This window comes from Danio rerio, chromosome 2, assembly GCF_052040795.2.
Source record: "Danio rerio strain M-AB ecotype USA chromosome 2, GRCz13ab, whole genome shotgun sequence".
Lineage (NCBI taxonomy): Eukaryota > Metazoa > Chordata > Actinopteri > Cypriniformes > Danionidae > Danio > Danio rerio.
The window spans coordinates 10002512-10024737 of record NC_141022.1 but is presented as its reverse complement, the minus strand read 5'-3'; the positions used below and the strand labels follow the sequence as shown (position 1 = coordinate 10024737).

The 22226-nt window shown below is 37.7% G+C and overlaps 2 protein-coding genes across 2 annotated transcripts in view; one reads left to right on the top strand and one right to left on the bottom strand.

The window, feature by feature from the left end:
• Positions 1-22226, bottom strand: part of zzz3 (zinc finger, ZZ-type containing 3) — a 675084-nt gene that overhangs the window by 96952 nt on the left and 555906 nt on the right. The window lies entirely within an intron of this gene.
• Positions 1-22226, top strand: part of st6galnac3 (ST6 (alpha-N-acetyl-neuraminyl-2,3-beta-galactosyl-1,3)-N-acetylgalactosaminide alpha-2,6-sialyltransferase 3) — a 136004-nt gene that overhangs the window by 100158 nt on the left and 13620 nt on the right.

Sequence of the window (22226 nt, the reverse complement as noted above, 5' to 3'; positions counted from 1 at the left end):
AGCACAAATTTCATTAGCACCTGGGATCTTGGAGTAGAGTCAAGGTTCAACTAATGTTTGCAGGGTAGCACCAGCCCACTGAATCACATACCTGTTGCTAGAAGAGTCCTGACAGCAACACTAGAGTCAGCCATACTCACAAGATACAATCTCAGTCAGATCTCTGGTTCAGTAGTCTAGGAACTAATCATGGAGTAAGCCATTTTAAGCACTGTTTCAATTGCAAGTGGAAATGTTCACGCCAACTAGAATAAGTCTACTAGTGGCAGTCATGGACGAGGGCACAGGGTTGCCTACCTATAAAATCTTGCTGCCACTGTATCTTCACGATTTACTTTTGTGCATAGGTTATCACAACGAACTGAAAAGGTGTTAATGTGGTGTCTTTAACATAATTTTGCCAGAGAAATGTTCCTTATTAAACAGAGCGTTTGTTAAAAGATTTATAGATTGCACAACCCATTTTTGGCAGAAGTTTTCATGCTACCGGATAGTTTTTTTTTTTTTTTTTGTTCAGGGGGACTGGTCTCTGATATTGCTGCAGAGTCAGCTGATCTGGACATCACTTCATCTAGAATAGGGTTGTAAAAAGTACAGGCTTTAGTACCAATCAGTATTGAAAAAGAAACTGTTAAAAAAACACTTTATTTTTTTTAAGTCTCCTAGAGTTAAAAGGTTGTCAAAAGCCATTTTTAAGCCCATTTAGGTAGTTTCTTGTTCTGGCGTGTTCACTTTTAGATTAGCTTAGCAAAATTCCATGAATCAGAATCGGACCATTAGTATTTCATTAAAAAATTCTTGAGTCTTCTGTGCTTACATTGTGTAATAAATAGGATTAGGTACCGAAACCCTACCTACCTGTATTTAACTGTTATGTACTGGACTAAATCAGCATAGGAATTTCGGTGCTACGACAAAGACAGAGTAAGAAGCTTCAAGGAGTACATCAAATGAACACAGAAGTACGCAGTGTGTCACGTAATCTCTAAATATTTACTTCTAAACAACTTTGAGGGACCATCGGCGGTGTTAGACATTTGTTCTTATTGCGTATTTGCTTAAACTATACGTTGTAAATTATGGCTATATTGTACCAGCAAGGATTCTGACACACCAATGTGAAACCAACCATGTTTTGCAAAAGTTGAGTGTAAGGGGAAAACATGTCAAACTTAAGGAAACACTTGAGGGCACATGATATCAACTTAAAGGCAGAGGAATGCACTGACTTTTACAGCTTAACATCATCTGGCATTTTCTTTGAGTATGTTCACATGGACACCAATTCTTTGATTATAATATGATTAAGACAATACTCAATAAGATACGATTTTTGATACAATACAATTACCTTAAAGCAGCGGTTCACCACAGGAGGGTCCCAGCCCACAAGGGGGCCTCAGCGAGCTCTGTGGGGGGTCGCATCATTTTAAAAAATTCTTAATATCATGTTGCCATAGTTAATTTCATCCCCGAGCTCAGTGGTCCTCAATCACCAGGCTGTGGAACACTACCGGTTCGTGGATCAATTGGTACCAGGCTGCACATGAAATAATTATTTCCATTTTATTCATTAGTCTGCACAATCTTTTATTTTTTAAAAAGTCTGTTATTTTTGCACAAGTGCGTTGTTACTGCAAACTTATATGAGCGGTAATATCATTAAATGTGGAGGGGGGCCTTACAATATTTTCCAGGGGAAAAGGGGGTCTTAGGCAAAAAAAGTTGGGAAACACTACCTTAAAGGACCCCAGACACCTGTGACTTGGAATTCAGAGTTTTTTTTCTGTCCATTAAGCGTGCGGTATCAAATTCCATTAAAACAACTCTTCCACCAGTCTTTTTTTAATATTCTAATCCAATATCTCAGTTTGTCACGGGGCATGAACAATATGTCGCTAAATGAAAGTGAAACTGCCGAACTGCATTTAACGTTGAAAAATAAAAATGAAACATCCGAAATTACATGAAACGTGGATAGCGTGGTGATGCGACGTTAATCAATGTGCTTAACATATAAAATGGCATCATAAAAGGAGCATTCAAAAAGCAACTCATGTAAACACCTTAATCATATTATTGTCTTATTCAGAATAGGGCAAATAATTAGATTACTAATGTCCATGTCAACGTAGACCCAACCATAGAAAAAAGGTGTTCCCTGATTTTGATGACAGCCATTCCACAGGTTAGTAGTTAGATACTATAATGTTAATTGCATAATGCAAATTTTAACTTCATTTTTAAAAACAAATGATCAAAAGAAAAATGTTAATTATATATCAATTCAAATATATAAAATATGAATAATTTAAAAACGGTTTTGGCACCATTTTAAAAGTATTGATTTAGCACCAGTATTGAAATAACCTAAATTATACCCAACCCTAGTAAAAAGACCGGCGGGTTATGAAAGATTACTATTTGCTAGGAACTATGCTCTCATTCTGGTGTAATAGTCAAGAAACTGCTGCTGTACCATGCCTGCACCAGGCGGAATGATATTACAAAGGGCGTGAGAATGAGCTTCTTTCAGAGGCCTTGAAGCCATGGAGACCAATATATCCTTTGGGAAAGCAGATTTATCTTTGTGCTTTTGAAGTCAGGGTTTCAGGGAATCGGGGATTACAATTACTGCGTTTCATACAAAGTTGATTAGCATTATAATAAAGGGGCTGCAGCCCTCTCACTAATACGAGTAATTCATTATTTATTTTTCTATAATTATGATTAAGGACTTTTTCTGTCTCTTTGTACTGTATATGGATTAACCAGTAACACTTTCAGAATGTTAATTAGTGTACTCATTTAAGGCACATTCTAAACAGCTCATTAAAAAACAAACATGCACAAGTACTATTTACTTGAATTAAACTCTTCTTATTGGGTGCAATTTGCTGAAAGTTTACATTTGTTGACAACATGAACTACCATGCTTTCCCTTTTTTCTTAGTATTAATTTCAAAATGTACTAATAAATGTTTGAAAAATTGTATTATCTGTCATAGAATGGCGAAGCCAAACACAAATGTATCCAACATAGGAAAAGTCTTTCAATTATGAGGTTACTCAGGAGTAACTGTAACAAAAACTGCATGCTAACACAAACCAGAACAAACAAAGAACTCAGTAAAAACTGATGGCTTAAATGCAAATAGTTTTGATAAACTTTCTGAATGGTGACAGGGGTATTAATTATGAACTAATCAGAAAGCAGAACATAGGAAACCAAACAAGACTTTAGTTTGAGTTTTCAGTTTTATTTTCGTGTATATTATTTCTGCCACTGTTTGTTCTATTCCCTGAAGTTAATAGTCAGCAGCTATGTTTTATTCACAATAAAACACAGCTATGATCACTTTGGTGTATAACTGGGGCATAACCTTATCAACCACCCTTAGCAACATTTAAAAAAAAAATCAATATAGTGTTCCATATATAGGTATTTTAGTTGAATGAATTATTTATTGTTTATGTAATGGTGGTTCATTCTGCTGTGGTGACCTCTAATAATTAAAGAGACTAAGCTGAAGGAAATTAAATGTTTATGTAATGAAGCATGGGTGACCCCAGCTTTTATGTCTTTAATTTTGTAATCACGGCCATTCCCACTCAAGTCTCATTTTAATGGTTAAGCTGGACATACACTGTTTAATTTTCATGGGAATTCAGCAAGGTACCAGTGTGCAGTGTGAAGCCAAATGTACTACACATGTGCTCACACAATCAACATTGGCTTATTCTGAAAACATACTCCTATATTCATTTGTGGAGATTGCAAATTATGTAGCCAGAGGTACGTGGTATTTAAAATGAATGCTACAGGGTTGTATGACACCATTCCTTTTCGCGATACCGGCTAACCGATTACCTCCGTATGGATGGCTTTCCCGCTGCTACCAGTTTGTTCAGTGGCACGCCACGTATGTCTGCGGATTTGTGACGTGGAGCAGAGTTGACTGCGATGGCGGGGTTCGAGTCTAGCAAAGAACAGTTCCAGAAAGTGGGTAAGACGAAACAAAGGCCAAAAAATAAAATAAACAAGTAAATAACAAGGTGAGAATGTAGTAAAACATGATAAAAATCAGACGAAGGCTTTTCTTTTTCTGGTTTGCTTTTGAAAACAGTCAGTTGGGTTTAGGAAAGGGGGTGGTCACTGGTCAATCGGTGCTTTTCAAAACACTATTAGTTGTATTTAGTGAAGGGGGTGGGTGGGTCAGTAGATCAGTCAGTCAGTCGACAGAGGCCTCTAGTGTTTTTACATGAGACGGGGAAGCGCAAATGGCACTTGTGAGAGAAATTTGAGATATTAACGTAAATTAGGGTACGTATTCAGAATGAGCCTGGGTTGCACACAATACGTTCTGATTGGTCAACAAGGACTTGACTGCTCACACTATACATGTGAAATCAACATGTCAGACTTCTTTGTTTAATGGTGGTTGACAAGCCAGCACTTAAAAATGGCTTTTGCTGCTTGTTCAAACTACTTACTTAAAATGAGTTGAAGTTTTTTGGGGGACATCTTGATTAATGTTCAATCCACATAAATTTGTAAAAAATACTAAGTTAATTTAATTGATTTGTGTTAGGACAACATGACAGAATTGTGTGGAACCCTGCATTTTTACAGTGAGTATATGGTGTACTTACACCACCTTTTGTCTGTTTCTGTTTTGGCACAGGAGCAGTGAGGGCACAAACACAGAGTTCAACTCAATCAGTTTATAGCTCTGATTCAGCTGTCAGAAAATCACCCAACCATTCTATTGCCAGTCAGAAGAGGTTAATCGCCTCTCCATTCCCTCTGTACACAGCATGACAAACGACACACGACAAAGCTTAAATTCAGTCCGATTCAAAGAAGACTTTCATGAGTCTGAATTTTTGGACTAAAACCACAAAAAAGCCTAACCTTACCAGAAATTAGGCTATATGTCAGTGTTTAAGCCCACAGTTTTTAAAGCTCCCAAGCAATATCATGGGTTCTGTTTAAGGAAATGGTAGTGAATGTTCATCGAGTTTGACGATGCTTCTTATAGGCAAATTTGAGCTTTGGCAAATAGGTCTTTTTTAAACAAAAAGGCAAGGCAAATTTAGCACATTTCATACACAATGGTAATTCAAAATGCTTTACATGAACAAGTATAAGAAATAGCCAGTATAAAGACCTAAGGACAGGTGTGATGTGCTCTGATTTTCTGGTTCTGGTAAGAATCCTGGCCGCAGCGTTCTGGATGAGCTGCACTGTCTGACTGTCTTTTTGGGAAGACCAGTGAGGAGTCCATTACAGTAATCCGCCCTGCTGCTGATAAAAGCATGAAAAAGTTTCTCTGAGTCCTCACAGGAAACAAAGCATTTAATTCTTGCAATGTTTTTGAGATTATAGTTTGCTGATATACTAACTGCTTTGACATGACTACTATAACTCAGATCTGACTCCAGAATCACACCAAGATTCTTGACCTTATATTTGTTGTTTGACCTTTAGAGCCAAGGTATGAATTCACCTTGAGAACCTTGTCTCTTTTCCCAAACGCAATGATTTCAGTTTTTTCTTTATTTAACTGAAGAAAGTTTTGGTACATCCAACTGTTAATTTCATTGATGCGATGGCCGAGGGTATAGTCATTAGGCAGATTCTGAGTGTCATCAGGGAAAAGATTTGTTTTTTTTTCTCATTATTTGGCTCAGTGGGAGCATATAAAGGTTGAACAGGAAAGGTGCCAAAATTTAACCTTGTGGGACTCCACATGGGTGTCCACCTTGACCTTTGGTCACCTATACTAACATACAGTACAGTGAGAGTACAGTAGTAACCTTTCCCTTCAAGGTAAGATCTAAACCATTTCAAAACCGCCCCAGACAGCCCAACTCAGTTTTCCAGCCTATCCAGAAGTATGAGGTGATCGACAATGTCAAATGCAGAACTGAGATCAGGCAATACCAGCACTGTTAGTTTGCCTGAATCTGTATTTAATAACATTGTCTAATATAAGCTGGTGTACTGTAAGGAAATTAAGTACCATGTAACTAATGTTAATAGATGCAAATTCAAGAGTTCACACTTAGCTGATGATTGGTAATTAGCTAGTTTGGCATGCTGTCCCGGGAGAGAGCCCCGAGCTCATGAGAGCCTCGAGCCCGAGGCTCCCTCCCGTTGCAGGGCGAGAGGGGAGTTTGAGCTCGGGTAGATCTCGAGAACCCCCCCCCCCACTCCTGCTGCGTGAGGGTTACTAAGGTGATGCGTTGTTGACAGAATTGAATCGAATTTGGTGCTAATTTGTTTTAGTCAATTTACTTAAGTGTCATGTTTTTGGGAGTGTGGGAGGAAACCGGAGGACCTGGGGAAAACCCACGCAAACACGGGGAGAACATGAACTCCACACGAAAATGCTGACCGTTTGGGTAGATGACCGAACTGGAGGCATTTTGCTTTGAGGCCGTAGTGCTAGCCACTGGGCCGCCATGCTGCCCTGTAGACAAAAGAGGAGGTGAAGGGGTGGAAGGGGGGATTCGTCAAGACGAAGATGACTAAAGGTAAGGTGTTTGGTTATTTATACTTGGTTAGGAATAGTCTGATTGGTGGTTCGTACATTAGCTTGACTCGGGGCCAGCCGTGTCAATCATAAGCACGTGATCCTCTCGAAATTAGTTTATGAATAAACTTCACTTATTGTATTAAAATTAATTCATGAAACCTTACTGTGAAAAGCAGTATCATAGTATGCATCCTATTTCATTCTTCCTCATTTTTATGTCCTTTTATTATCCTTCATCTCCCCCCTAATTTTTGCCTCCTCGCCCTCTCCATGTCTCCTCCCAGGCCATCTGTGTAGCCTAGTTTTTGCCTACTTAACTTTTCCCCTCACCTGAACAGTCCATTGTGTTAGTCCAGGCACAATCTTCCAGACTGAGTTCTTTATCTTAAACGTTGCACATTTACCAGTTTCCTGTCACGCTGTGTGTGGGGGTGGTCTGGTAAACTTAGTGCAGATAACTGCTGACAGCCCTCCTAAATCACACTGTCACATTACCCTGTTTCCATGATAGTCCTATTGACCTCTGCGTTGACACACACACAGGGTGCAAACTCACTTAAGATTCTACTGATAATTGCAGACTGCATTTTGTGGATACTTTACTTTGGCTATCCATATTTTACCTGTTATATCTTTATAATTGCTTTAATTCAAACTCATTTAATGATAAGCAGTTTGTGCAAGAGCAGTGACGGCTTTGTGACCTATCAAACTGAGAGAGGCTGTCTGCAATTTTACTGAACTGACAATGAAAACAGTTAATATAAAATGAAAGTGACAACTATTAACCTATTTTAACAGTATTACAATCTACTGAGGGCATCACAGTGGTGCAGTTGGTAGCACAATCGCCTCACAGCAAGAAGGTCACTGCTTCGAGCCTTGGCTGGGTGAGTTGGCATTTCTGTGTGGAGAACTGTGTGGAGTTCTCTTCGTGATCGCGTGGGTTTCCTCCGGGTGCTCCGGATTCTCCCACAGTCCAAAGACATGTGGTACAGGTGAATTGAGTAAGCTAAATTGTCCATAGTGAATGTGTGTGAATGAGTGTATATGGATGTTTCCCAGTGATGGGTTGAAGCTGGAAGGGCATTGACTGCGTAAAACATATGTTGAATAAGTTGGCTGTTTATTCCCCTGTGGCGCCCCCAGAAAATGAATGAATGTATGAATTAAAGGTGCAGTAGGTGATCTGCCAAAATGCTAACCGCTTAGCATATTATCTTTGGACGGCGGAGAGGGACTGTGATTCTAAGTCACACCCCCTGTCACAACAGCAGACAGACAACCCACTAGTTTATGTCATTCGCCAGTTAGTTAGTGCCAGCGCCGTGCAGGAATTACATTTATTATTTAGCCACACTTACATGCTATTTCAGAGCGAATATTCAGAGTAGCATGGTAAACAGTATAGGAAGGTTGTCATTGTTCAAAAATGACCCAATGTGAATATAAAAGCAACTTCAGCTCAATAAAGCAGGTTAGGCGGAATAGCCCTATTTACTAATGTTTTGTTGTTAAACTACATATAAATCTACATTATAGATGCTATCAAAGGACCTTATGAAACTGAAAATAATCTAACATAAGCTTAGCCTGACTAAGTTTTAAAATAACATTACCTGTCTAACAGTAATACTTCAGCCATGGTGTCGTCCTTCCTCCAGCGTACTAAAGTAACTCCAATATTGATTCAGGTTTTTAAAAGTTTCAAATCAGCATTTGATTTCTCCTGGTCCATCTTGTGACCGCGCGGCCACTTTAAGGGCGAATTATACTCGCGCCTGGCTTTACAGTAATCGGCCCGAGCTCGTCTGTCCTTCGGCACCTCTGGCTCCGACTCGGCATCGGCGAGCGGCCCGCAGCTCACTCGCGCGCATGCGTTTGTGATGCAGACAGGCACGCGCTAATGGCGGATCTGTGTGAACAGATGCGCAGAAGTCCGAATCTACATATGTTGACAGACAGTCTGACCTGCTGGTCGGAATTATAGGAGATGTCACTCCGACTCTATTTAATTGGATGAACATTTTTTAGATTTATGCTTTACCCAGAATATAAAAATACCAACACAATCTTACGGCAATTCGTAACTTTTTCATTTAGTGGCTAATTCGTACAAATTCGTACGATCTAATTCGTACATTTTAGTACGATTTGCGTATCCCCCAATGACGGTTGGGTTTAGGGGTGGGGTTAGGTGCCACGCCTCCTTTTTAAAATCGTACATTTTCTTACGACTGAACTCGTACGAATTCGTACGAATTAGCCACTAAATTGCCAAAACGTAAAATACTTACGTTTTCTCATGAGATCAGGCTGAAAAATACATATAAACACATTTAGATCATTTACTGTAATCATTATTATTGGACTGTGAAGAGACTTTCAACCAGCACAACAAAAAATGTTTCTGAAGACAATCACCTACTGCACCTTTAATGAATGAAAATCTACTAGAAAAATATTTGTCTTTAAATGTGCTGTTTGTTTTTTAATTGTTGCTTTTAGTATGACTAAGTCACAAAATGTCTTAATCATATTTTAACATTATTACACAGCTCTCTGGAATAATTGATTCTGATTGGTCAATCATGACATTCCAATATATGTTAAGATGGATTTATACTTCTGCATCAAGCACACGCATATGCTCCACCGCAGCCTTCACGGTCACATAGCCCTCGCTGTCACTGACCCTGATGCACACCTCATAAGAAATTTAATTACACGTCGCAACGACGCATAGCACAAGCTCTGTGATTGGTCGACTTGCTAGCTGTGAGCAGCGTGGGTGGGATCAAGAGCCATGCAAACCTGTTGGAGCGAGTGTTTACAAGTGTTGAGTCCTGTGAAGTAGCTTAAGATGAAAACTTTCGTGTTGTGTTTACCTTATGATTAAAGTTGTTGCACGTCCGCTGATTCCCGCCTTTGAATGAGCAAGTTTGAGCTACTTGTACAGTAAGGTAGCAGTCAGAAAAAGCATGACACAAAAACATGACACAGAGGAACATAAAAACCTACTGACATCTAGCATTTTGGAAGTGTTATTGCAGAGCCACACAAACAGCCCACAGAAGTATAAATGTATCATGGGTCACAGCGATCACTCAACGCAGTAGTATTGACCTTATTCTTCAATGCAGAAGTACTCTCGTTTTTGCGATTGTTTTTGAACTTCCAATTCAGTTGCCAAAGGGAGAAATGACTAGGAAGAATAAACGACAGAAAAGGATCAAACTACTTGCTGTACAAACAAATGTTTGCATGATTATACAAACAAAGTAGAATAATATAATAAGAAAATAGATTGCAATATTAAGCAGCAAAAAAAGCTGTTTTTAACCTCTAAAAATGAATGGAAATCATTGGGGCCAGAAGTCCTGAGCCAAAAAGATTCAAATGGCTGAGGTAGGTGGAGAATAAGGTAAATAAATCAGCCTTTATTCTCAGACAGGGCCATTTCTCGACTTTTTGTCACCGTATCGTTCACCCCAGCAAGACTATTTAATTCACTTCATCTTATATGAAGGGATCATTTCTCTTTAATAGTGATGATAGCAATGTATTTTTCAATTAATCTGCTGTGTTAGCAATAATAATGTTACCTGCTTGATGGATAGTAATGTCAACAGCAGCACAAACACAACAGCTTGAAGCATGCACTGAGGGTTTCTCTGTTCTTCTCTGTCTCCCATACCAAAATTGCTAGTTCATTAAAGCTTTAATTTGGTGTGTGGTTGTCGAATCTTTTTGAACTGGGAAGTACAACTTTAGGAGTGATTTTTGATTCTTGATAGTTCTGTTGGCCTCGTTTCATCTTTATCATCCGTCAAAAGGCGTACCGAACTGTACCGTACCACTTTTTTGGCACCCTTTCGAAAGGGTACCAAACACGAGAAAGGGTACCAAAAGGCGGAGCTAGACGCACAGCTGAGCGCTATTGGTTTACAGAGATACGTCATTCGCTTATGCAACAAGCCAGAATAAAAACAAAAGAGCCGCCATGTATAAAATTCACAGCCGAGAGATTTTTTTACAGCGTAAATATATATACATATAATAACGAGCCAGGGTCGACCCGGACTCAAACAAACCTTGTCGTCGTTTCGATAAACAGCCACAATGCCAAAAAGAAGAGCAGATTTACTCTGTTCCCCTTAGTTTTTTTTACGAGCCATTCTGAAGCGCGAGTTGTTTCGCTTTCTTGCTTGTGCTCGTCTCGCGTCTATATCTGAAATAACAGACTTCTTGAGCTGATGCTAATAACATGCGCTTGATTTTTGACGTGCTTTTGAAACACGATCCTGTCAGAAACCGACAAACGCAAGAGTGAAGCACAAAAAAAACAGAGGAGAAGCCAGAAAAAAGGAGCACATTATTTTTTCAGCAAACCTGAACAAACTGCCATGTTTAACTATTATCAGCACCGTTTGGACTATTATGAACTCAGAATCATGGAATTACTCTCTAACAGAGGCTACATGTGCTGCTGAAGATTGCAGACACAGATATGATGTTTTCACTGACTGTAAAAGCTATATTTTGTGTTGTTTTTGAACCTAAAAAGGAATAAATGTCTGCTGTGTGTAGTTCTGCTGTAGTTAGTAACATATTGGAGACTGTAAAGGTCTGTGTGTGTTCATATATGTTGCATTTATTTATTTATTTTAATTGCAGACGTTACAGTAGGCTATTTCGCACTGTCATTGATCTGCAGTTATAATCAAATCCTGTTCATAGAAAAGTTAGTAATAAACATTTATACAGAAGAATTTATGTGTATAAAGCCTCTGTTTTGTGAGAAGTTCTTCTCATATGATATGTAAGCGACCCGTACAGCTTTACTGTAGACATTTTCTAAAGCGAAAATTATGTCGAATGAAACTTCATACACCACGCCCACCAAAAAGGGTACCCTTGATAGTGGAAAGGCAAGTCTGATAAAGGTGACCCGAACAGACCCGAACCGTACCGTACTTTACCAGTCAGTGGTACAGCCAGTTAACAACCCATTGGACCCTGGCAACTGCCTAGGAACCACTCAGAACACCTTAGCAACCACCTAGCAATGCCTTGGCAACTGCCTAGCAACCACTTAGCAACCTCTAGGCTTCCTGCCAAATGCCTTTGAGTCCCAGCGCAGTCACATTGGCTTCTTCAAGCCAACATCAAAGTTTGTCAACGAACCATAGGTTCTAGTTACAGCTCAAATCAATGTTTTGCGCCTGATTATTTAGTTTAGTGGAAAGTAGCCATTTTGTTTTCACAGAATAAAGCCCTTCAGTCTTATACTGATAAGCTACTAGGGCTTTTTTCAACCTAGATGTACATTATTTCTTACATAAAGCACATAGTCAGTATCTGAGGTTATCAATGTCAGCATGTACCGTATGAGAGGAGCTTGTCTTACTGCGGTCTATAATTGCCTTCCATTTTTTCAGGAAGACTGCATAAAAGTGGTGAAATGAGGAGAATTCAATCAATCCGCATCAGTGGACTTGGACAGTGGACTATAATCGTTTTATGGTTATCATGCAATGTAGAAAATTTCTGTATTATAACATAATTCATATACATAGTCACAGACTGTGTGGCTTATTTGATCCAATTTTGAAGTCTGAACACTGCTTTTTAAATAGTCTTTTAACAAGGGCTAAATGTAGTGTTTAATTGCCTCTTATGGTTCTCATGGACAGTTGTCAAGTTGTGACAGTTCTGTCTCTTGAAGGCATTGGTTGGCTTTCACTGTAAGCCTAATTAAATCTGACCCTTTCCCCCGCAAAATTAATGAGTGCACCTGAACATCACTCAGTGTAGTGTGACAGTAAAATGTCATTAGAGATAATTAGATCTGCTGACTGTTTGGCTGGAATCCCCGTCAGAGTCTAATGGTGCTCTTTTAGTTAATAGCTGAAAATAACTCAAGGTTTAGATTACAACTATAAATTCCAGTCTTTTCTTACGACAATAAGATGATGCTCGGCTTGGTAATGTTCAGAAACATGCAGCATTAAATTGAGGTGCACTCTTTTTATGTTGTTTAATGTATCCAATATACTAAAGTGTACATCAGGGCTATTCAATTAGTTTGTCATGGGGACCGGTTCATGAAAAGCATCCCAAAAGATCGTCTGACTTGCTATATTAGTGATGACACAACTGCAAATAAGAGCCCGTATGCTGTATTTTTGCTCCTTAAGGCACCCACATTGACTTTTTCTACTTTAAAATGTTAATATATTGTATTTTTAAACTACATAATATCAGTGCATTGTACAATAGACTTTTTTTTTTTACAAACATGCAAATGTTGTATTTCAGTGCACAACAAAAGCAGTGCATTGCTGAAGTATGCTTCTTCTAGATTCAGACACATTCATATGTTCTGATTTGAACTGCATAACAATTATGGATGCAACAACTATAGATTTTGTTTGTAGGATTATATTCTGAAGAATAATCATGGTTTCACGGTTATCATGTCTAATGTAAATTCAAGCTTTATAATAGGTAAGTAGCTATTTAGATTAACTGTTGTTGCCATCAGCATTTATGCATACATAATCATTTTAATAATAATTCGTCTAACATATCTTTTGTTTACATTGCACTGAAAGGCATGCACAACTCTCAGCATGAGATGTTTTCTACTGCGTGCACCCGGAAAGCCGCAAGCGCGTTGTTCCTATTTGTGCGCGCATAATGTCATATATTCTAACATTAGAAAATAACAAACTTGCAAGCAGAAAAGACGTGATATGGAAACAGCCGCTACTATAGTTAATCCGGTGTGCGTGCGTATTGGTCCGGTGTACAAGCTTGGAACTTTAAACTAGCGCATGGCAACTTGGTATTACTTTTAATTAACGTATAACATTTAATTGCAGCAGTTTTGTTTTGTTCCGTGCAACAGAAATGCGGCTTAGAGAAGACTTTACGATTAACTAACTGACAAATTAAAGCGTAGTTAATAGTGAAATCAGCTAATTGTTGCATCCCTATTGATGATATTAGTGCATTGCACAAAAATCCTTTTCTACAAACATTTCCAAATGTTCTCGGCTGCCCGCGCCACTCGCTTATGGTGACTCACACTCTGTGCAGCTTTCAACTGTAGCTCATGGTGGAGAAAACTCAGCAGACACGCACTCGTTTCTTTCTCCAGAAGTAACGCGGTAAAACAGCCGAGAGGAGAAGAAAAGCCACGCCAGCAGGTCAAATGGGCCACTTTGTGTGTGTGAGAGAGAGAGAGCAAGAGAGAAATGGAGTACTTTCATTCTCTCGATCTCAGTGAAATAGGGACTTTTGTTGTATATGTGAGTGAAAGATTGATCCAGCAAACACACAATGAAACTGTGCACAGTTTATGAGTTTTAAGTAGTTAGAGCGTTGTAAATACTTGCGATCGCCTTCCTCGCGACAGAACGCATATAAGGTAAATGACGTCAGTAATAACCGGTTATGATTATTACTGAACCGATACCGAATTGTCCGCGTCTGCATTGCGGTGCACCGAAGAAACGATTAATTTTAACACCCATAATGTTGATATTGGATTGATTTTAGGTTGGTCGTTGGACAATTACGTCAGCCTGACGTTGAGTTCTGACGTCTATCCGATTTCCAAACAAAATGTAACAGCCCCACGAAGTTGATGTTATGATATCATGTCAAGTTGGCGTCTTGTGCCTGCTGGTTGTTTAAGGCCATTTCGGTCATTATATAGTAAACATATGTTTACCGTAAACCATTTTGTCTTTTGAATATGGTATTTATTCCTGAACTGAACAGAATATTAGTTGATCAGCATAGTTGTATAGTATTGTGACAATATATATTTGTTTCAACAGAAAAGTTCAGCTGATAGGTAAAACACTTTTTGATAATTAGCACATCCTGGCTCATCTGAAGCATGATGTCATATGTATCTCGATTTACTAAATGCTTAAATCTATGGGAAAGGCTCTGTGTGAACATGCTGCACAGCACCTTGCTTTAAAAACACCTTAAGAAAATGTACAGCATCAACAGCATTGACCCCTATTTCAACTATAATATCTTACTTCATACTGGAGGCACACAGATATTCATTTTAATTAGTTCTCCAGCTTATGGTTTTGCATTCTGAATGCTCACTGAGGATTTCTGAGATGTGCTTATCTTCTCATTTATTTCTTATTTTGCTCGGCTGCACAAAGTTACTCTGCATAATTTTAATAAACACAGTCATGGTCAAAATTATTGCCACCCTTGCTAAATATGATCAAACAAGGCTATGGAAATAAGTTTGTATTGTTTGTTATTTTTATCTTTAGTTTAGATATTTGCACAGTTTGTTGTTTACAGTTTGAATTTTTAGTCAAAATTATTAGCCCCTTTCATTCAATACTTTGGGCCACCTCCATTTACTCAGATATCAGGTTTTCTGGTCCATCTTGGTGCTTTTTTCTCTTTAAGTCATCTACTCATTTTCTATAGGGTTCAATTCAGCAGGGGTGAAAGTAGGATTTGGTTCTTCTTTATATTATGTTGCCTTAACTAATATGTTCTCACACTGTGTACAATGTACTTATTGTGTACATTTAAAAGCTTATTGTGTAAACAAGTTCTTAAATTGTACTTTACTTTTCCATGTAATTACATCTGTAATAATAAAAAAAGATTTCTGCAAAATTGTTGCAACCAATTTATATGGATTAAATTTAAACAAACTAATTACATTTAGAAATATTCAACTTAACTTGTTGTTTTAAATTCAGCCCAAATAAATTGTTTCCAACCACTTATTTAAAAAAAATATAATAAATCCAAGGAATCATCTTTGATTTTTTTTCAGTGTGTAATTACATTTATAATTACACTGTTCACATCCCTTAACGTCACTAACCCTAATCGTATCCCATGTCAAGAGCACCAGAAGTGTTCTGCAATACATTTTAAAATGTACCACATTACTGCACAGGGCTCGAAATGAACCTTTTTGCTTGGTAGCATCGGTGCTCTTAACTTAAGAAATTTTGGCGCATCACCCAAAATTTAGTCGCACACACCAATTATAAGCACCGTTACTACAAGTTTTTACAAACAGATTTGTTGCATTTGAAATCAACACTAATCAAACTAACAAGCAAAAAAATATATATATGCATGCGTGAGGATAAAATGTCTCAATGGAATCCCGTTATTACAAGAAAATACATTTTTATAACATAACTGAGTGACCAAAAGATACACGGTATGCTCACCGGCCCTGCACGCACTGCTTGACATGAATGAATCTGTTAATGATATAACTGTGCTGTTCTCACGGGTGGTGTCTTGTATTGCACTGATGCCTTTGACATATACTGTACCTTATTATATGCATACGTCATGTTAATAGCAAAACCATTTTTTTCATGAATAGCGATATTAGTTCACTCAGTGCAAGCCCTTTTGCGATGGTGTACATGGTGTTAAATTTTACATTTAGCTGCTACTTGCACGGCAGACAGCATCTGGCTATTAAATAATCGATTTAACAGAACCTCTCGTGCTAGATGTGGCTAACAGTTACCTGAAAATTTCATCCAACAGACTTTTTATAGCGGACTTGAAGCCAATGGAAGTCTTTTATCGACTCTTCGAAAAGTGTAGATGGTAGATTAACATTCAGCACATGATCACTACTAACATGTGTCATTATTTGTAAATCTGTCAGTTATTTTTATTGTCGTCTTCAGCACTTTACATTTTTGCTGTTGTAGCTCTCGCTGTCATCCCAAGCCAGAAAGCATTGACTGAGTGATTGACAGCTGACATTAACCAATCCATTCGCGTTTAGTTTTAGAGCAGTGGGCCAATAAGTGGAGCGCTAGGGCGGGGCAAGCATTGTGGACTTTGTTTACTGCAGCAAGTTGACATGACAACTGTTTAAAAACATTCCTAAGCACTGCTTTTCGTGTTTCAAGTGCAAAGATGCGTGAATGTCTCCTGAATCCTTGCATGTGGTGAACATTTTGCACTAAAAACTAGTCACAAACAATTTTATGCACTCGCACAAATGCCCACAAATATATTTTGAGGTTGCATAGGTAAAATTTTGACCAAAATGGTCGCAATCTCGAGCCCTGCTGCAGACTATTTAGGAAAGTCAGTGTGTCATAAAACTTTTAACAACATTTCTGGAGATCGTAAATTATGTAGCCAGAAGTATGTATGGCTGCATTTTGTCTTTAAAACGATTGCTACGGGACAGTATGACATAGTTATACACAGCTTACCTGTCACGTTACGTGATTTAAAACGGGAACAAAAAGAGCGGATCCAAGTCCAGATTTATTTACTATAGTGCAGCAAACAGAAAAACAAGGTGTCCAAAGTGCAAAGTAACAAATAAACAACAAACAAGAAAGACAATCGACGCAGTGACAAACAGAGGTGGAATGGTTGTATAAATAGTCCAGGAAATCAACAGGAAATAGGAACAGCTGTGATGGCCAATCAGTGTAAGTGAACCGGGTGTAATGCGTGTGGTATGTATGGACTTGTAGTTCTTGGGCGCTGTAGTTCACTCTCAGAGTCTGTTGAACTACAGCGCCCTCAGGTGGTCACTGACAGTCATGACATTACCTCCATATGAATGGCTTTTTCGTTGTTAAGTTTGTCCTGTTAGCTCGCCATGTACATCAGAACGCAGAGAGGAGTTGATCATGACAACAGGTTTTGAGTCCGCCAATGAACCATTTTCTGTAAACCTTAGAAATGGTTGTGCGTGAAGATTCCAGTAGAGCAACAGTTTCTGAAATACTCAGACAAACCCGTCAGGCACCAACAACCATGCCACGTTTAAAGTCACTTAAATCACCTTTATTCCCCATTGTGATGCTCAGTTTGAACTGCAGCAGATCATCTTGATCATGTCTACATGCTTAAATGCATTGAGTTGCTGCCATGTAATTGGCCGATTAGAAATTTGCGTTAACGAGCAGTTGGACAGGTGTACCTAATAAAGTGACCAGTGAGTGTAGTCATTTTTTTACATACATACTGTACAGAAAGGAAGCAAAAACTGTCAATGTCCCAGTATCAACTGTTGCAACAACATTCCCAAAGTAACCTTCCCAGTACCCATTGCTGGGGAAGTTTTGTTGAACCAACAGTATGTTAGAAGTCGGGATACATGGCTTTAAAGTTCATGAATACAAATGCTGCGCGAATCAGGCAGGAGAATAAAACTCCTAATGCATGCAAAAGGCCTCATCACTCATTGCCTATTATCACAGATAGTGGAGCCTTTGAAAGAGACATTACTGAAATGGGATGTGAGCCGAATTCAAATGCTGAAATTGTTGGAATTGTTGCCCACTTGAATTCCTCCCTCCAGGAAATACAGCTTCACCCAGATTAGATTTGTAGTTCAGAAAAGTTAATTTAGCCCTTGAAGACAGGTTTTACATCTAAAAATGTAAAATGTGTCTGGCATTTATATCCACTGGATGAAGGCAATCCTTCATAAAGTTTTCTTCTTGTTTAAGTGCTGGTGAATTTAAAGCAATGAATTAGGATAGCAACACAATATATACTCAATTAAATGCAGTTATTATTATTTTGCATAAATTATAACATTAGAATGATTTATTTTATGTATTTAATTAATTAAACATATTTGTTTATTAATCTGTGAATTAAGTTTAATACTTCATAATAACAAGGATAGTCATTAAAATCATTGATCATTGCACACTTTAAAGTAATTTACTTTTATTAATCTGCTAAACTTTAAAGTGACTAAAATATGGAAAAAAAAGGGAAAAAAGCAATTTTTAGGTGAGCTTAAGTTGACATTTAAGACATTACACTACCTGATAAAAGTCTTGTCATTGATCCCGGTTGTAAGAGCAACAAATAATAACTTGCCTTCTAGTTGATCATTTGTAAAAGTGACAGAAGGTAGATTTTTCTGATGAATCTGTTGAACTGCATCCCAATCATCACAAATACTGATGATACAAATACTGCAATACTCATATTTCAGCCTGAGAAAGCAAAGAAGGTCAAGATTGGCCTGCCCAGTCACCTGAAATGAACATTATTGAGCACAAGTCAGACCTTACTGTCCTAATTAAATAATTAAAAATCAAGGCATGATCATGTTTTACCTTGATAAAATAAGCAAAATCTAGATGCCTTTGGCTTTCATATAAGCCACTTCTGATACCAAATGATCAACTAGAAGTCAAATTAATAAAACTTGGATTGGCAACAAGACATTTGTCAGGTAGTGTAGATCTATTTCCAACCATAAAAGAGAGTAAAAGCATGCAATGTTTTTTTATTTCTCTGGGCTGATAGAGATCAGAGCATAAGGCTTTAGCTTGTCATAGATTAATGAATATTTCAGCAGATGAAATCTGTTCTGTAAGCAATATGAAGTGGAAAAAGAGAGTAAGGGTGATAAATGAGTTCTTGCATTGACTTGTCACATGATACATTTTGGAATTCTCTCTTGCATCTACAAAAACTGTGAGTGCATTAATTTGAGGTCATCTCATAGATGTTTTTCCTCAGTCAGTGCTGAAACAGAGCTATTATGACTCATAAAGAGACCCAGCTCTTGAAACTTTTACAGAAATTACAGACGAAAACTTATCTGTCAAGAGTTTTTTTGAGCTTTCAAATCATCCAGGAATATGGGATTGAATGAATGATATTTTGAGCAAAGTTGAAAGGATTCCTTATGCTTTATATTTTAAAAGGGTGGTCCAGAGTGTATTGGTTGTGTTTATGGGGTGCAAAGCAATGTGTGCTCAGGCTTCGTTTGTAAAAAATCATGTTATTTTTTAGGGGTTTAACGGATAAATCTGAATTTGTAGCTAAATTGTTAACATTGCCAAACAGCATTTCCTGTTGTTTACATCCTTGTTTACATCCTCACTACAACATACTGTTAACACTAGAAACTGTGCATGTTATAATTCAATTTTAACAAACAAAAATGCTTGCAGGTTGTGGCTCACAATCCACCGCTTCTTTTAATATGGTTGAAGCTGTTAGTCGAATCCAACACTGAACTGGAAGAGATTCTGGAAGCTGTCCTTTCTCAAATGCTACAGCTTTATCTTTTTATAATTCACTGGAACATAATTAAAATTAAACTGTAAGCACTTCTCTCTTTGTGTCGTGTCCTTTGGAAGCCCAAATACAAAAACAGAAGCTCTGTGGAAATAGCAGCGCTTGGATGGCATTTTAGCTTTCTTTGCTATAACATAACAGCACATCTGGCCACGCCCCTGTGGGATTTGTGCACAAGGTGAATGAGTGTAACCAGAAGCCCTTGTGATCTTACTAGCCCGGATGTATTTTTTTGTAATCCCTAAATGCGTTAGCTGTAGGCTTTGCTAAGCTAACTCTGTAAAAGCCAATGACTGCGTCTGAAACCGCATACTTCCATACTATATAGTACGCTAAAATCAGTATGCGAGCCGAGTAGTATGTCCGAATTTATAGAATTCGAAAATCAGTAGGCGAGCAGCACCCAGATGACTTACTACTTCCGGCAAGATTCTGAAGTGCGCTATCCCATAATGCCCCGTGAGAGAATTCATGAATGTGACTGAAGTGACGCAACTGACGCAGGTAGGTCACGTGACCATGTCAAAATGGCGGATGTAGTACGTTCGAATTCCATTTATACAGTACTTTTTACATTCATACTGTATAGAACGTACTTTTCTAACGGCCGAGTAGTACGTTTAAATTCAAATGCAGTACCTAGTAGTGCTACTACTGAGTAGTAGGCGGTTTCGGACGCAGCCAATGTCTCCTATTGCATTGAACTTTGAGCATCTTACATTCAGAGATGTTGTTTATGTTCACACTGCTGCATTACACATCAACTAAAGTTTAAAATAGAATATCGTAGTGGACCACCTCTTTAAATATTCTGTATGGTCAAATCCGAAGGAAGTTGTTTCAGTATTAAATGTCAGTCTTGTATGCATATCACATTGTAGCAGTGAAAAAGATTAGACAGACTTTAAAAACTGTTACACTGTGCATGCTGAGTGAATAACAAATCCCTTTTCTGTTATGAAAACATTTATTCGTTCAGAATGAGAGACATTTGATTAGCTTATTAAACGTTTCTGTCCTGTGTTGTTTTAACGAATGTCATTACAATCTGTGTTCGATTTATTCATTTGTTTGCATATTTTGATTTTTTTTGATATTCTAAATAAAACTGAAGGATTTAGAAATCAAACGTTTTTTTTTTTTTACCCCAACGCAATTTAATAGGGCACTGTAAAGGCTAAAGAACTTAATTCTTATATTTGCTAAATATTTACAGCTTATGGCTTTGCTTCTCACTATGTATTGTATCTTTTCTAAAACATACAGTATTAATCTTATTCTTCAGTTGTTTCAGAACGACCGATTCATACGCCTATGGGAGAAATGACTAGGAATAATTAACATCAGAAAACGGTCAAACTACTTGCTGTACAAACAAGTGTTTGCATGACTATACAGACCAAGTAGAATAATATAAAAAGAAAATATAATTTGCAACATCAGGCAGCATAACAAGCTGTTTTTAACGTCTAAAAATGAATGGAAGTGAATGAGAACGGAAGTCTCGAGCCAAAAAGATTCAAATGGTTGCACCCGCACGTACATGAAGAATAAAGTCAATAGTGTAAAAGCATGTTTATTACTAAGGAAACCAAGATAACCAATCAAAATTATATTTTAATTGAACACATCACATCACATACAGTACATTTGCATAAGGTACACATATAGTACCGTCCTATCTAGTATTGTGAAAAAGCAAAGCAAAATTACACAGCAAAAGGGCTATTTCAGTACTGATTCTAGTTTGCTCTAAACAGTAACCTTGTTACTTTCTTAATTTAAGTTTTATATGTTTTTTTCTTTTTGTTAATTTAAAGTTATTTATATTAACCACTTAAATTCTGCTGCTATTTGGGGATTTCCGCCTGGATTTTGCCTACCCAAATTTAAAAGCTTCCTAAATCCACATGCAGAGGTGTAAATGCAAAAATTTGATATCATTTTAAAGAAAACCCTTTGAATTTTTATAAAACACTATTGAACGTGTTTAAAATATCTGTATATGTCGTCTGTGTTATAATAAACACCTAAAAAAAGAGGCGCTTTTTGTATTTTTTTTATAAACTCAAATTTGAAAGTGTACCTTTTATGTTCTATGTGGTCTAGCGTGCTGTAATTATTTTGTTGGTTCCTGCACATGTCTGTAATCATAGGAAAAAATAAAAATGTCTGTACCATAATCTATGCAAAAGTTATTGTATTCCAACTGATGAGAGGTGCTGTACAAGCCACAGAGACCGATCCTTGTTTACATATTTCACTATTCTTTTGTTTAATCAAACATAATTCACTGTGTTTGGACCACATAAGACATATAAAAGGATTGCTTATGTACATCACCTCAAAAACAGAGGAGAATGGCCCTGAAGGGCACAGCATAAGGTAAGAGATGACAGCTGTCTGTGCTATCTGGGGCTGCTTATTGATCATGAATGTATTGTTTACATTTCTGCACCATGGAAACACCACAATTCATTCAACAACTGTTTGGCATATGAATATAATTAAGTAAAAAGAATGCTTGACCTGTATGAGCACTGGCAAGAGCTTTTTATTTGAGCTATAACT